The sequence below is a fragment of the Oncorhynchus gorbuscha genome, linkage group LG18 (assembly GCF_021184085.1).
Source record: "Oncorhynchus gorbuscha isolate QuinsamMale2020 ecotype Even-year linkage group LG18, OgorEven_v1.0, whole genome shotgun sequence".
Classification (NCBI taxonomy): domain Eukaryota; kingdom Metazoa; phylum Chordata; class Actinopteri; order Salmoniformes; family Salmonidae; genus Oncorhynchus; species Oncorhynchus gorbuscha.
This window is the reverse complement of record NC_060190.1, coordinates 54,370,638-54,383,448: the sequence shown is the minus strand read 5'-3', so window position 1 is coordinate 54,383,448 and position 12,811 is coordinate 54,370,638. Positions and strand designations below refer to the sequence as shown.

Below are 12,811 nucleotides of genomic sequence, written 5' to 3'. Positions count from 1 at the left end.
TGTATGAGTCTGCATTGGCCTCCCAAGTCATCCAGCCCTTTAGAAGTTTCAGAATAAAAATTGTTATTATCAACTGTTGAATAAACAGTGGGCGCTGTCTGTGCATTGCTTTCAGTCCTTATTGAACAGTATCAGCCACATTTGCATGAAAATAGGCTTAAAAGGCAAGTGCAATTTATCATAGCATGATGTCAATCATAAGGGCTAAAAGGTTCATAGACAAACGTTTCAGTTATTCAACCATCATCAGGTCATCAATGTATCACTTTTGGCATCATGCAGAAATACGAATGACATGTCTTTGCATTTCTCATCTCTTCTTCTGGATTTGTCATGTAATTATTACTAGTACTATCATGTAATTATTACTAGTACTATCATGTAATTATTACTAGTACTATCATGTAATTATTACTAGTACTATCATGTAATTATTACTAGTACTATCATGTAATTATTACTAGTACTATCATGTAATTATTACTAGTACTATCATGTAATTATTACTAGTACTATCATGTAATTATTACTAGTACTATCATGTAATTATTACTAGTACTATCATGTAATTATTACTAGTACTATCATGTAATTATTACTAGTACTATCATGTAATTATTACTAGTACTATCATGTAATTATTACTAGTACTATCATGTAATTATTACTAGTACTATCATGTAATTATTACTAGTACTATCATGTAAAGTGCATTCGGAAAGTATTCAGACCCGTTGACTTTTTCCACATTTTGTTATGTTACAGCCTTATTCTAAAATGGATTAAATTATTATTTTTCCATGATCAATCTACACACAATACCCCATAATGACAAAGCAAAACAGGTTTTTAGAAATGTTTTCAAATGTATTACAGATAAACAGATATCACATTTACACCCTTTACTCAGTAATTTGTTGAAGCACCTTCGACAGCGATTACAGCCTCTCTTATTTGGGGAGTTTCTCCCATTCTTCTCTGCAGATCAGCTCAAGCTCTGTCAGGTTGGATGGGGAGCGTCGCTGCACAGCTATTTTCAGGTCTCTCCAGAGATGTTAGATCAGAGTCAAGTACGGACTGTGTGCTTAGGGTCGTTGTCCAGTTGGAAGGTGAACCTTCACCCCAGTCTGAGGTCCTGAATGCTCTGGAGCAGGTTTTCATCAAGGATCTCTCTGTACTTTGCTCTGTTCATCTTTCTGTCGATCCTGCTTAGTCTCCCAGTCCCTGCCATTGAAAAACATCCCCACAGCATGATGCTTCCACCACCACCATGCTTCACCATAGGGATGGTGCCAGGTTTTCTCCAGACATGACGCTTGGCATTCAGGCCAAAGAGTTCAATCTTGGTTTCATCAGACCAGAGAACATTGTTTCTCATGGTCTGAGTCTCTAAAAAGGCACATGACAGCCCACACACTCCAAGTAGGCTGAGCATTCTACTGAGGAGTTGCTTCCATCTGGCCACTCTACCATAAAGACCTGAATACTTTCCGAATGCACGGTATCAACAGATTTTGATTTAAAACATCTTTGCAGGATGGGTACCAAAGCCAAGGTGCACATGTACCATCATCATGGATACCTTACAAGGAAGAAGATGCCCAATGTCACCAATTGAGCAGTTGTCCATCATCCTGCCTCCACAGCTGGTTAGGTACAACACCACCACCCCATTAAAACCTCTTAAGGATCTACGGGATCAGTGTCCCTATGCTGGGAGGGTTGTCGCTAACATGCCCTGATGTGACTAGAATGACATAGGTAACAGCAAACTTTCCAGGACATAAACATGTCTTATATGGGCAGCAAGCTTAAATTATTGTTAATCTAACTGCACTGTCCAATTTATAGTAGCTACAGGGAAAAAAATACCATGCTATTGTTTGAGTGCACAACAACAAAACACTTGTATCACGGCAACTAGATTGATACATTCACCTCTGAAGGTAAATAATGTACTTCAGTAATCGTGCTCTGATTTGTCATCCTGACGGTTCCAGAGATAAAATGTAGCATAGTGTTGTTTGATAAAATACATTTTTATATTGAAATGTAGGAACTGGGTTCTACAGTTTGAACCCCTGCTATCTCTGTATTCTCCTACAATAATTTCACATTTCCACAAACTTCAAAGTATTTCCTTTCAAATGGTATGAAGAATATGCATTTCCTTGCTTCAGGCCCTGAGCTAGAGGCAGTTAGATTTGGCTATGTCATTTTAGGTGGAAATTTAAAAAGGGTACTATCCTTAAGATGTTAAGATCTTATATGTTCAGTCCATTATTATAGCATGACCAATTTAAGATCACGATTGAGCTGTAAATATATAATTTTCTTTATCTTAACTCTATTTTTTGAACTGCGTTGTTGGTTAAGGGCTTGGAAGTAAGCATTTCACAGTAAGATGTATTCAGAGCATGTGACAAATACAATTTGATTGGATCTTGTCAAAGAGCCATTTAGGCCCATTTTAGATGTATAAATGCCTCCTGTAACACCCTATGTTCTGTGAACCATACATGATACAGACACCGCCAGCAGCACTACCAACCTCCATCCCACTGCTGGCTTGCTTCTGAAGCTAAGCAACATTGGTCCTGGATGGGAGACCAGATGCTGCTGGAAGTGGTGTTGGGGGGGCCAGTAGGAGGCACCCTATCTTCTGGTAAAACAAATATATCCCAATGCCCCAGGGCAGTGATTAGGGACATTGCCCTGTGTAGGGAGCAGTCTTTCAGAAGGGACGTTAAATGGGTGTCCTGACTCTCTGTGGTCACTAAAGATCCCATGGCACTTATTGTAGGGGTGTTGCGATAAATTAACCCCGGTGTCCCGGCTAAATTCCTAATCTGACCCTCATACCATCACGGTCACCTAATTATCCCCAGTTTACAATTGGTTCATTCCTCTCCCCTGTAACTATTCTCCAGGTTGTTGCTGTAAATGAAAATGTGTTCTCAGTCAATTTACCTGGTAAAAAAAATAACATATTGGTGTCATTATACTCCTTATAGGGTTGTCTCAAATATTGAGTATGTCTAGATTCCGAAATAAACATTTTCAAATGAATTTAGTCAAATTTAAACATATTAATATGAATATCTCAAAATGACCCTTTTTGAGTTAGCTTATTTTAGGACACATTGTTTGTAAAAAATACAATACGTCAAATTCGTAACAACACGTACAATTTCAACGGTGGGCTCTCTGTTACTTTTAATGATGAAATTGACATGATTGGTTAATGACCAACAGCCTTCCTTTAGGATTGCACATTCAGCAAATCACCAGCAGAGGGAGTTCCCTTTGAATCCATTTCCCCATTCACTGTGTTGGTAGTGCACATAAAATTGATCATACCTTCAGAATTTGCAGCGAGCCCACTCTGAAATCTTTATGTACTTGTTCCAAACAATATGTCTTAAAATAAACACAACCAAAAAGGGTACTTTTGAGATAGTAATATATATATATTTTTTAAATAAATTATAATTTTTCTGTATCATGTACAATCCACAGATCATAGGCTGTAACAGGAGGCATGTATAGGTCATAAATGGCCTAAAATGGCCCCTTTCATCATGATGAAAAAAAATGTTGTGTGATACAAATGTAAAAAGCATATCAAACATCCTTCCTCACAATTAAGTTTCTATGTTAAAATTGCCAGAACAATTTGTGATGCCAAAAATAATTTCCGGCTACGCTGGCATAGATTCTCCCAGATAGGACGACGAGAAACTCAAGAGACTATTTAGCCAATCAAACTGTAAGGACTTATGGAGTTAACTAAATCACAGAGGTTCATGGCTTGGAATCATGTGTAGAGTTTCACTAAGTCTGTTGGTAAGGTTGAATTTGATTTCAGCTCCAAGTTGTATGAGAGAACATTTGATTACCTTGTACAGATGCATGTTGTCAAGTAGAGAACTGCAGGCCCATCTCTCTGCTTAATAGCATTCTGGGATGCATCCCATCTTTCTGGCCACCATGGGGTCTCAGCTCTGCCAGAGACAACATAAGAGAGATGAGTGTCATCTTCACTGTTTAAGTGAGTGTGTGTTTCAAGGAATGAGTTACTGTGTTGGTTATGCAGAATTGGAGAGAGAAAGAGGATAAAAGTATCTAACTGTACTCAGAACTAGGAACACAAGCAAGTTTAACGACTCCTCTCATATGGAACCATGATATACAGGACTCTGTTGTGCCGCTTTAAGAGAGAAGCTCTTCCAGGAAGCACAACTCGGATCCCTCCCCTGACTGACATGGGATTGGAGAGAGCAAGAGAGGCAGGGAGAAAGTGAGAGAGATGAGGGAAGAAAAAGACACAGATCCAGCTTGTCCCTCTGCTGGCACACTGAGGAGGAGATAAGTAGAGATCACTGCATCAAGGCATGGGCCTTCAAGAGCCACACAACAACTAATTTCCTGGCAGGAGAAGTACGCCACTCACCCCAGAGCTCACTGCAGGAAAAGTGGGTAGGGTGGGCGGGTGCAACTGGATGGCACCGTGGAAGAACACAGGCCAGGGTAAAAAAAAAGTCCTCTACCCATCTCTTCATGGTCTCCTGCGGATTTCCTGAAAATCAACATGAGCCTTGTACATGTATCCTCCCCTGAGCCTCCCTCTGTCCACTCGACATGCATGCACTTTTTTGACCCATCGAGATTTTCACTGCAGCTGTGAGAGTCGTTCAGAGGAGAAATTATCTGGAATGAGAAGAAAACATCTCTCACTGCAAGGATATTCATTCCAAAGAAGTACATCTGAAAATCTGGCTGCAACCTGGGTAAGGTGCGCCACACAATCAGCATCCTGCAGCTTATCCACACTCTTCCTTGGATGAATACAGAATCTCAAATGACAATGCTGTAGAGCACAGTTAATAAATACAAACATAACAAAATGCATGGCAAGGTAAACCCTCAAGGTAAACCAAGGCTTTAAAGTTCTGCCTGATTGAAAATAAAATTACCCTGGCCTCAACATGCTGTTGCCCTGCGGATGTGGAAAAACTGACGTAGCAACTAATTCCAAAATCTCCTCCTCTGTCTCCCTGTCACAATTTCCTGTCTCTCACCCCTCTGGCCATATTCTCACTACACTGACTGCTACGGTTGTTTTATTTTCTCACGTCAACAATACGAGTTTAGTCTGACAGTTAGCCTCACTCACAAACAGAAGCACAGTCTCTCCAATGGGGTGATGCAGTTGTTCTTTCTCCAAGCATTCCCACTGTATACCTAAAAACAAATGCAGCTATTTGAACTACTCAGGCTGGCAGACTCACCACTACGTCGTCATCTAGTTTAAGAGCCACCGCGAACTCCTCCTCTCTCTTCCCTCTCCCTGTTTTTGCTCTTCTCTTTCCTCACAGCTTTAACATTGTCATCGTGAACTGGGTCCTTCGCGCACCCCCTCTCTACTGTTCGCAGTTGCTCTGTTTTCTGTTTCAGAGCTGAGTTTGCTTCTGCTTACCAAGTCACCTGACTGTCTACTGCTTTTAAAGGCACATCGTACCCTTTTAAACAAAAACAAAGGCCTGTTTTGGTTTTGTGAGGCCATTTTGTGGCCCTTTTTAGGCAGTCAACAGGGTGCCAGTTGTTATTGCAAAACCTATAGTTTTAACTATTGCACTGTTGGAGCTAGAAACATAAGCATTTCACTGCACCTGCGATTGTATCTAAAAAATGTGTTCACGACCAATACAATTTGATATAGGGTACGTACATTGTTTGTAGAACCATTTATACTTTAAGGCATGCTTTACTCATTTTAGGACATCCCATTGTCTATGATGAGGCAGGAGTGGCTGTTGTTGAGAAGGGGAAAGGCACTGGTACAGGTCATTCAAGGCTAGAGCATTTGCATGGGTTCCAGACGTAACATGGAGGGCTGGATGGAGGGGGGCAGGTGACAAAAAGCATAGACAGATTATCCTCTTATAGTTTAGAGGTCCTAAATTATCTGCCATGCAATGAGATGACAGAGACTATAATAACATTCAAACATGTACATTCAAAAGTTAATCCTATGAAAAAATATGATGAATATATTCCCATGTCTTGTATGTTGTATAATGTAAGAGGGAGGGGGCACATTGATTTATAGGGAAAATTACAGAAATAGCTACCCTCTCTAGACATCAGCCACTCTGCAATGAAGGAGAGAAGGTGTAGCAAAGCTTTGTTGTCTACGTTGCTGAGGTGCAGTGATACCCCAGGGACTCTGTAAGGAAAAGCAACGAATTGAGAAATTGTGTGAGAGATGAGATAGTGGGCAAGCTGCTCAGGCTCCTGATACGCGTGACATTGTGTTTTGCTGGCAGGAGGGTGGGGTTAGCAGCGAGGCTATTGACGGAAGAGTTGGCTAACACCCTGTACACTCTGTTCCACCTCTTGCTCTGTCTGAAGTGAAATGTAAGCTGCACGTCACATGATCAAAGAGGTGGTTTGTGTGCATCACAGAGTGGAAGACAAATGATCTGCAGTTTTTTGCCTATGAGGTCTGTCTGTTTCGTACAAATACTTTGTAGTCTATAAACTCACTAGGCTTAACATGAAAGTACTTACTACTGTATATGCAGGGAATTACTGGGATGGAGTTGTGCAGCTCACTGACATATTGGAAAGAATAGTATTTTTAACAGGGAAAATAACAAAGCGATGCACATTTGAATAATATGGGCACAATATGTCTTTCCCCTCAGCAGCACTTTAAGTGCAGAGCTGATAATGATGCCTGTGAACGAACACCGCTTCTTCCCACTTGTCTATTTATACATCATCATCCAGCAGGCAGTGGGGTTTCATTTTAACACTTTCATCTCTTAGCAGTATTCCACCTCCCAAACTCTCATCTCCATGTAGAAGGGATCCGTTGTAAAGACACGTGCCATGGTTGCTGTTTTCTCTAAATTGAATTTACAGGTGATTCAGTTCCTGCAGTGAACAACAACATTTAGTTTGGATGTTTTCTTGCCCTTGCTACAGATTGAGAGATACTGAGTATTGGCAGACAAAAATAGCATTTGCTATTTCTAAACTCAATTTAGTTGTACATGTCTTTCTTTCATAGTCCTCAACAAAAGCATTGATGTTTGATGTCAAAATAAAGCTTTATTTATACAGCACATTTCAGACATGGAATGAAACGCAACGTGCTTTACAGGAATAAAAACAAATATAAAACAATGAAAATAAAAGCTGAAATACTTACTACATTACAAACATAAGATAAAAGATATGCATGTGTGTCTGCTTTTTTGTTTGGCTGGAACAGCAGCCTCTGAATAATAGAAAAACTGCTGTCTCTGAAAGTGGGTCAGTTCATAAACTGGTCAGTAGAGGGAGGATATGGTAAATATTTGCATCATTTGTTATGAAACAACTATTTTGTGTTGGTTTTTATATCAAAATCTGAAGAAACATTGAGTCCAGAGTCTACGACATCTTGCAACCTTTCAATGCACAGATGCTGAATGCATATTTCTATTCAGAATATAACTGGGGAAGTTCTTTTAAAACATCATTATTTTTCACATACAAGATTTCTAGCCTGAGGTGGCATAAAGCATACAGACTGCCTCTTATTGTTGACTGGGCAGATCTACTTGCCAGGTGTCGCCAGCAATGGTCCTGTACTGTGACTCCGAGACATGTTCACCTGTGTAGTTTCATGACCTTCCCCCCAGGGGGAAGCAGTGGGATGGTGCTAGACCTCAACCGTTTGGGTCATTGGCCAGGACTGGGAAGCTTGTGACTTGACTGTCAACAATAGTGGCATCACAACAGGTGTGTCAAGCTCCTATGGTGATGTGGGCTTTTTCTGGCATGTGTAAGTTTTATTCTGCTCCCAGTAGAAACGAGCCAAGCCTGCTAAAGGACTGAACCTGTTTGGATGCCCCGTCATGCCTCCAATACAGAAGGGGAGAAATCTAGGGGTTTAGCGTCTATTATTTTTCACATTTATAAAACGGAGCTCATTTAGGCCCCCTCAGCTGTTTATTATGTCTGTAAATGATTGTAATATGGTGCTAAAATCTCTTTAATATGAAAAGTAACTACCTAGAGATGATAATATGATGCCATGAATGGAGAAAAGGCAACACCGTCATGGGAATATTGCTGAACAGCGCCCCCCCATCCTTATTGGAACAGGGTGTTTTGGTTTCTTTACATCTATATTTGCATTTAACATGTTGGTCATTTAGCAGATGCTGATCAAGTGCGCACTGTCATTCAATCCCAACAAAATAAGTGGCATTATGGCCTTCATTCACATACAGGCATAACATTAATATTTAACGCTAGTAGCACCGGTAGTCCTTTACAAACACGAATTTACTGATGATAAAAGCACCATCTGAATTAATTGATCAATACATTGTTTGTTATAACAATATTATAACATGTTATTTTTCTATATCTCTTATTTTTATTATGAGATGTGTTGTGTTTGATAATAATGTTTATGGCCACGAGGACATCATTGACCTGCCATTATGAAGTGCGTAACATCCTCCTCGCTCCTACGACACGATTGTTTACACACATCCATCTCTTGCGCAGCATCCTATTCCCAATCCCGGTTTCACACGCCATCTCGTCGCCAACATTTTAGCCTACCTGACATTCCTTTATCCAAAACAGATATCCTATATTCAGTAAAGGTTTAATCGCCCCAAGGTATGTTTCTAAGCGGTTTCCAGGATATGTGGTTTGACTTCAATTCCCACCGGATTCCATTGCGTTTGTCGCAATAGCACTCGCTCCCTCTGACGCAGTCAAATTTACTTAGTTACCTATCGATCATAACTAATTGAGAATAGTAATTTTATTTGATTAATGTCTACCCCCACTATGTATCGCTTACTAAATTGCCATTTTCAGATTGATTTGAAGATTAAGAACATTTTGAGAGGACCATCATATTCATAATGCATTTATTATATGCTATGCCCTATACACTTTGTTAAGAAATTGTTTGGGATAACATTTACATTTTAGTAATTTGACAGTCGTTACTAGGCTACATAGTTTGCATTAAGCTACTGAAATAGGTTATGCATTTCTGTATTTCCTAGAATAAAAATATGGCTTTGCCTACTTGGACAGCCTGAAATAGCTTACCTCAAAGTATGTTTTCTCTCCTCCCTTGGGGACCCATTCAGATAGATTATGTTTTCAATAACTGGGTTGTCACCTGTTTCTATGAACGTGTTGTCGTTATCTTCTATTTTGAAGCACTGCTCACATTGTTACAGTATCCCCATCGACTTTTCCAAAGCGAACCCCGCCCATTACACGCCTCCGTTCGCTCGTTGGCCAGATTCTGGTATTATTTTGCCTACGTTGGAATCACATGTGGTAGACGCATGTTTACAAACATTGGGAGACATCACATGGCGATGGGACCCAGTTTACCGCAAACCACTCGACGTTAACGCATCGATTGGAACCAATGCAAGTAGGCCTGCAGGGGGTTTACATAATCCCTCCAGGCTTCAAAATAAACATATTCACATGGATATACCATTGCCTTGTGCATGTTTGCAAAAGACCCTCCATAATGTTTGATAGTAAAATAGGCATATAGGATTTTAGTAGCTTATAGTAAGTAGGAGGCTATATAGGGTATAGTGTCTTACATAATTACTTTTTTATTTGGGGGGATATTACACAATGTCTAATTGTGTTAGTATACAAATAATCTGTATGGAAAAAAATGCTTATTGGAGAAAGTTTTACTTTGGTATGCAAGCAGCCGGAAGGAAAGTTGATGTGCCAGTGAGGGAGTTCGATTTACCTCGCAGCTTCACCCAGAGAGGGGTTTGAGACGTTTTAAAACGTTAAAGCGCCCCCTGGGGGTGCGCCAAGTGCCATATTGAAAGCCGACAGCGATGTCGGAAGCACGTGGAGTAATGCGTTTGGATTCAGTATCCCCAAGGAAAATTACTTTGAAAATGTTAACATACATTTGATGGAAAATGCATGTTCTATGTTACTCAATGATTCATGATGCAGTTTTGTTGACATGGCCTGGTGATTCTCGATTTGAGCAGGGTGATCCTCCCTCACTGCTCATAATAAAAACGCATTTACCTGCCTTCCCAAGGAAAACGACTTTGAAAATATTTTACGGAAAATCCCTTTTTCATGTTTCTCAACAATTGTTTCTCTAGTTTTTTTAAAAAATGATGGCCTGGTGATTCTCGATTTGAGCAGGGCAATCCTCCCTCACCGCTTTTGCTCGCTGACGGGCCATATATCGGTTCACCCCAGTTCAGTCTAATCGAAGTCCCTCAGTGGACCTAAACTGTTATTGTAATGCCTTCTTCAATACAGCAGAGGGCAATATGATACAGCGAATTACAGGCCTATTACCAGTTGTCATTACTGCTGAACAGCAAGACCTTATACGCTCCTTATCAACTATAATGTTCCTGATAGAAGAGGTTTTGTATGTGCATTTTTATTACATATCTAAACTAATTTATGCATTTATATTTAAATGCACATTTGTGGAATGAGAAGGTTTGTACAGTACAATACATTACAGTACAGTAGAGAACAGCACAGTACAGAACAGTAAAGCACAATAGATGGGGCCACAGTGTCTCCTGACCCCTCCTGTCTCAGCCTCCAGTATTTATGCTGCAGTAGTTTATGTGTCGGGGGCTAGGGTCAGTTTGTTATATCTGGAGTACTTCTCCTGTCCTACTTGGTGTCCTGTGTGAATTTAAGTGTGCTCTCTCTAATTCTCCCTTTCTCTCTCTCTGAGGACCTGAGCCCTAGGACCATGCCTCGGGACTACCTGACTCCTTGCTGTCCCCAGTCCACCTGGCCGTGCTGCTGCTCCAGTTTCAACTGTTCTGCCTTATTATTATTATTATTGGACCATGCTGGTCATTTATGAACATTTGAACATCTTGGCCATGTTCTGTTACAATCTCCACCCGGCACAGCCAGAAGAGGACTGGCCACCCCACATAGCCTGGTTCCTCTCTAGGTTTCTTCCTAGGTTTTGGCCTTTCTAGGGAGTTTTTCCTAGCCACCGTGCTTCTACACCTGCATTGCTTGCTGTTTGGGGTTTTAGGCTGGGTTTCTGTACAGCACTTTGAGATTTGATTTGATTCTCTCATATGTATATACTGTATCCTACACTATCTATTGCAACTTAGCCGCTCTGTCACTGCTCATCCATATACAGTGGGGTAAAAAAGTATTTAATCAGCCACCAATTGTACAAGTTCTCCCACTTAAAAAGATGAGAGAGGCCTGTAATTTTCATCATAGGTACACTTCAACTATGACAGACAAATTTAGAAAAAAAATCCAGAAAATCACATTGTAGGATTTTTAATGAATTTATTTGCAAATTATGGTGGAAAATAAGTATTGCATTCTCTCAACCAGATTCACCTGGAATGCTTTTCCAACAGTCTTGAAGGAGTTCCCACATATGCTGAGCACTTGTTGGCTGCTTTTCCTTCACTCTGCGGTCAAACTCATCCCAAACCATCTCAATTGGGTTGAGGTCGGGTGATTGTGGAGGCCAGGTCATCTGATGCAGCACTCCATTCCTCTCCTTCTTTGTCAAATAGTCCTTACACAGCCTGAAGGTGTGTTGGGTCATTGACATATTGATAAACAAATGATAGTCCCACTAAGTGCAAACCAGATGGGATGGCGTATCGCTGCAGAATGATGTGGTAGGCATGCTGGTTATGTGTGCCTTGAATTTGAAATAAATCACTGACAGTGGCACCAGCAAAGCACAACCACACCATCACACTTCCTCCTCCACGCTTCACAGTGGGAACCACACAAGTGGAGATCATCCATTCATCTATTCTGCGTCTCACAAAGACACGGTGGTTGGGAACCAAATATCTCAAATTTGGACTCATCAGACCAAAGGACAGATTTCCACTGGTCTAATGCCCATTGCTCGTGTTTCTTGGCCCAAGCAAGTCTTTTCTTCTCATTGGTGTTCTTTAGTAGTGGTTTCTTTGCAGCAATTCGACCATGAAGGTCTGATTCATGCAGTCTCCTCTGAACAGTGATGTTGAGATGCGTCTCTGAAGCATTTATTTGGACTACAATCTGGGGTGCAGTTAACTCTAATGAACGTATTCTCTGCAGCAGAGGTAACTCTAATGAACGTATTCTCTGCAGCAGAGGTAACTCTAATGAATGTATTCTCTGCAGCAGAGGTAACTCTAATGAACGTATTCTCTGCAGCAGAGGTAACTATAATGAACGTATTCTCTGCAGCAGAGGTAACTCTAATGAACGTATTCTCTGTAACTCAGCAGCAGGTAACTCTAATAATTCTCTGCAGCAGAGGTAACTCTAATATTCTCTGCAGCAGAGGTAACTCTAATGAACGTATTCTCTGCAGCAGAGGTAACTCTGGGCCTTCCTTTAATGAGAGCCAGTTTCATCATATTGCTTGATGGTTTTTGAGACTGAAAGTTCTTGAAATTTTCCACGTTGACATTAGTTTATGTCTTAAAGTAATGATGGACTGTCGTTTCTCTTTGCTTTTTTGAGCTATTCTTGCCATAATATGGACTTGGTATTTCGCCAAATAGGGCTATTTTCTGTATACCACCCCTACCTTGTCACAACTGATTGGCTCAAATGCATTAAGAAGGAAAGAAATTCCACAAATTAACTTTTAACAAGGCACACCTGTTAATTGAAATGCATTCCAGGTGTGAAAAGCTGTCATCAAGGCAAAGGGTGGCTACTTCGAAGAATCTCAAATATAAAATATATTTTCATTTGTTTAACACTTTTCTTT

At 40.5% G+C, this 12,811-nt stretch overlaps 1 long non-coding RNA gene across 2 annotated transcripts; it reads right to left on the bottom strand.

The window, feature by feature from the left end:
* Positions 1–1,298: 1,298 nt before the first annotated feature.
* LOC124003885 lies at positions 1,299–9,266 on the bottom strand. 2 transcript variants are annotated; one of them, XR_006833282.1, is made up of 4 exons: positions 9,133–9,266; positions 4,454–4,710; positions 3,900–4,004; positions 1,299–1,582 (listed from the first exon to the last, which is right to left on the bottom strand). It is a non-coding gene; the product is annotated as an uncharacterized LOC124003885 (long non-coding RNA). The 2 variants fall into 2 exon arrangements; XR_006833283.1 differs by lacking the exon at positions 9,133–9,266 and adding an exon at positions 5,292–5,468.
* Positions 9,267–12,811: the final 3,545 nt, after the last annotated feature.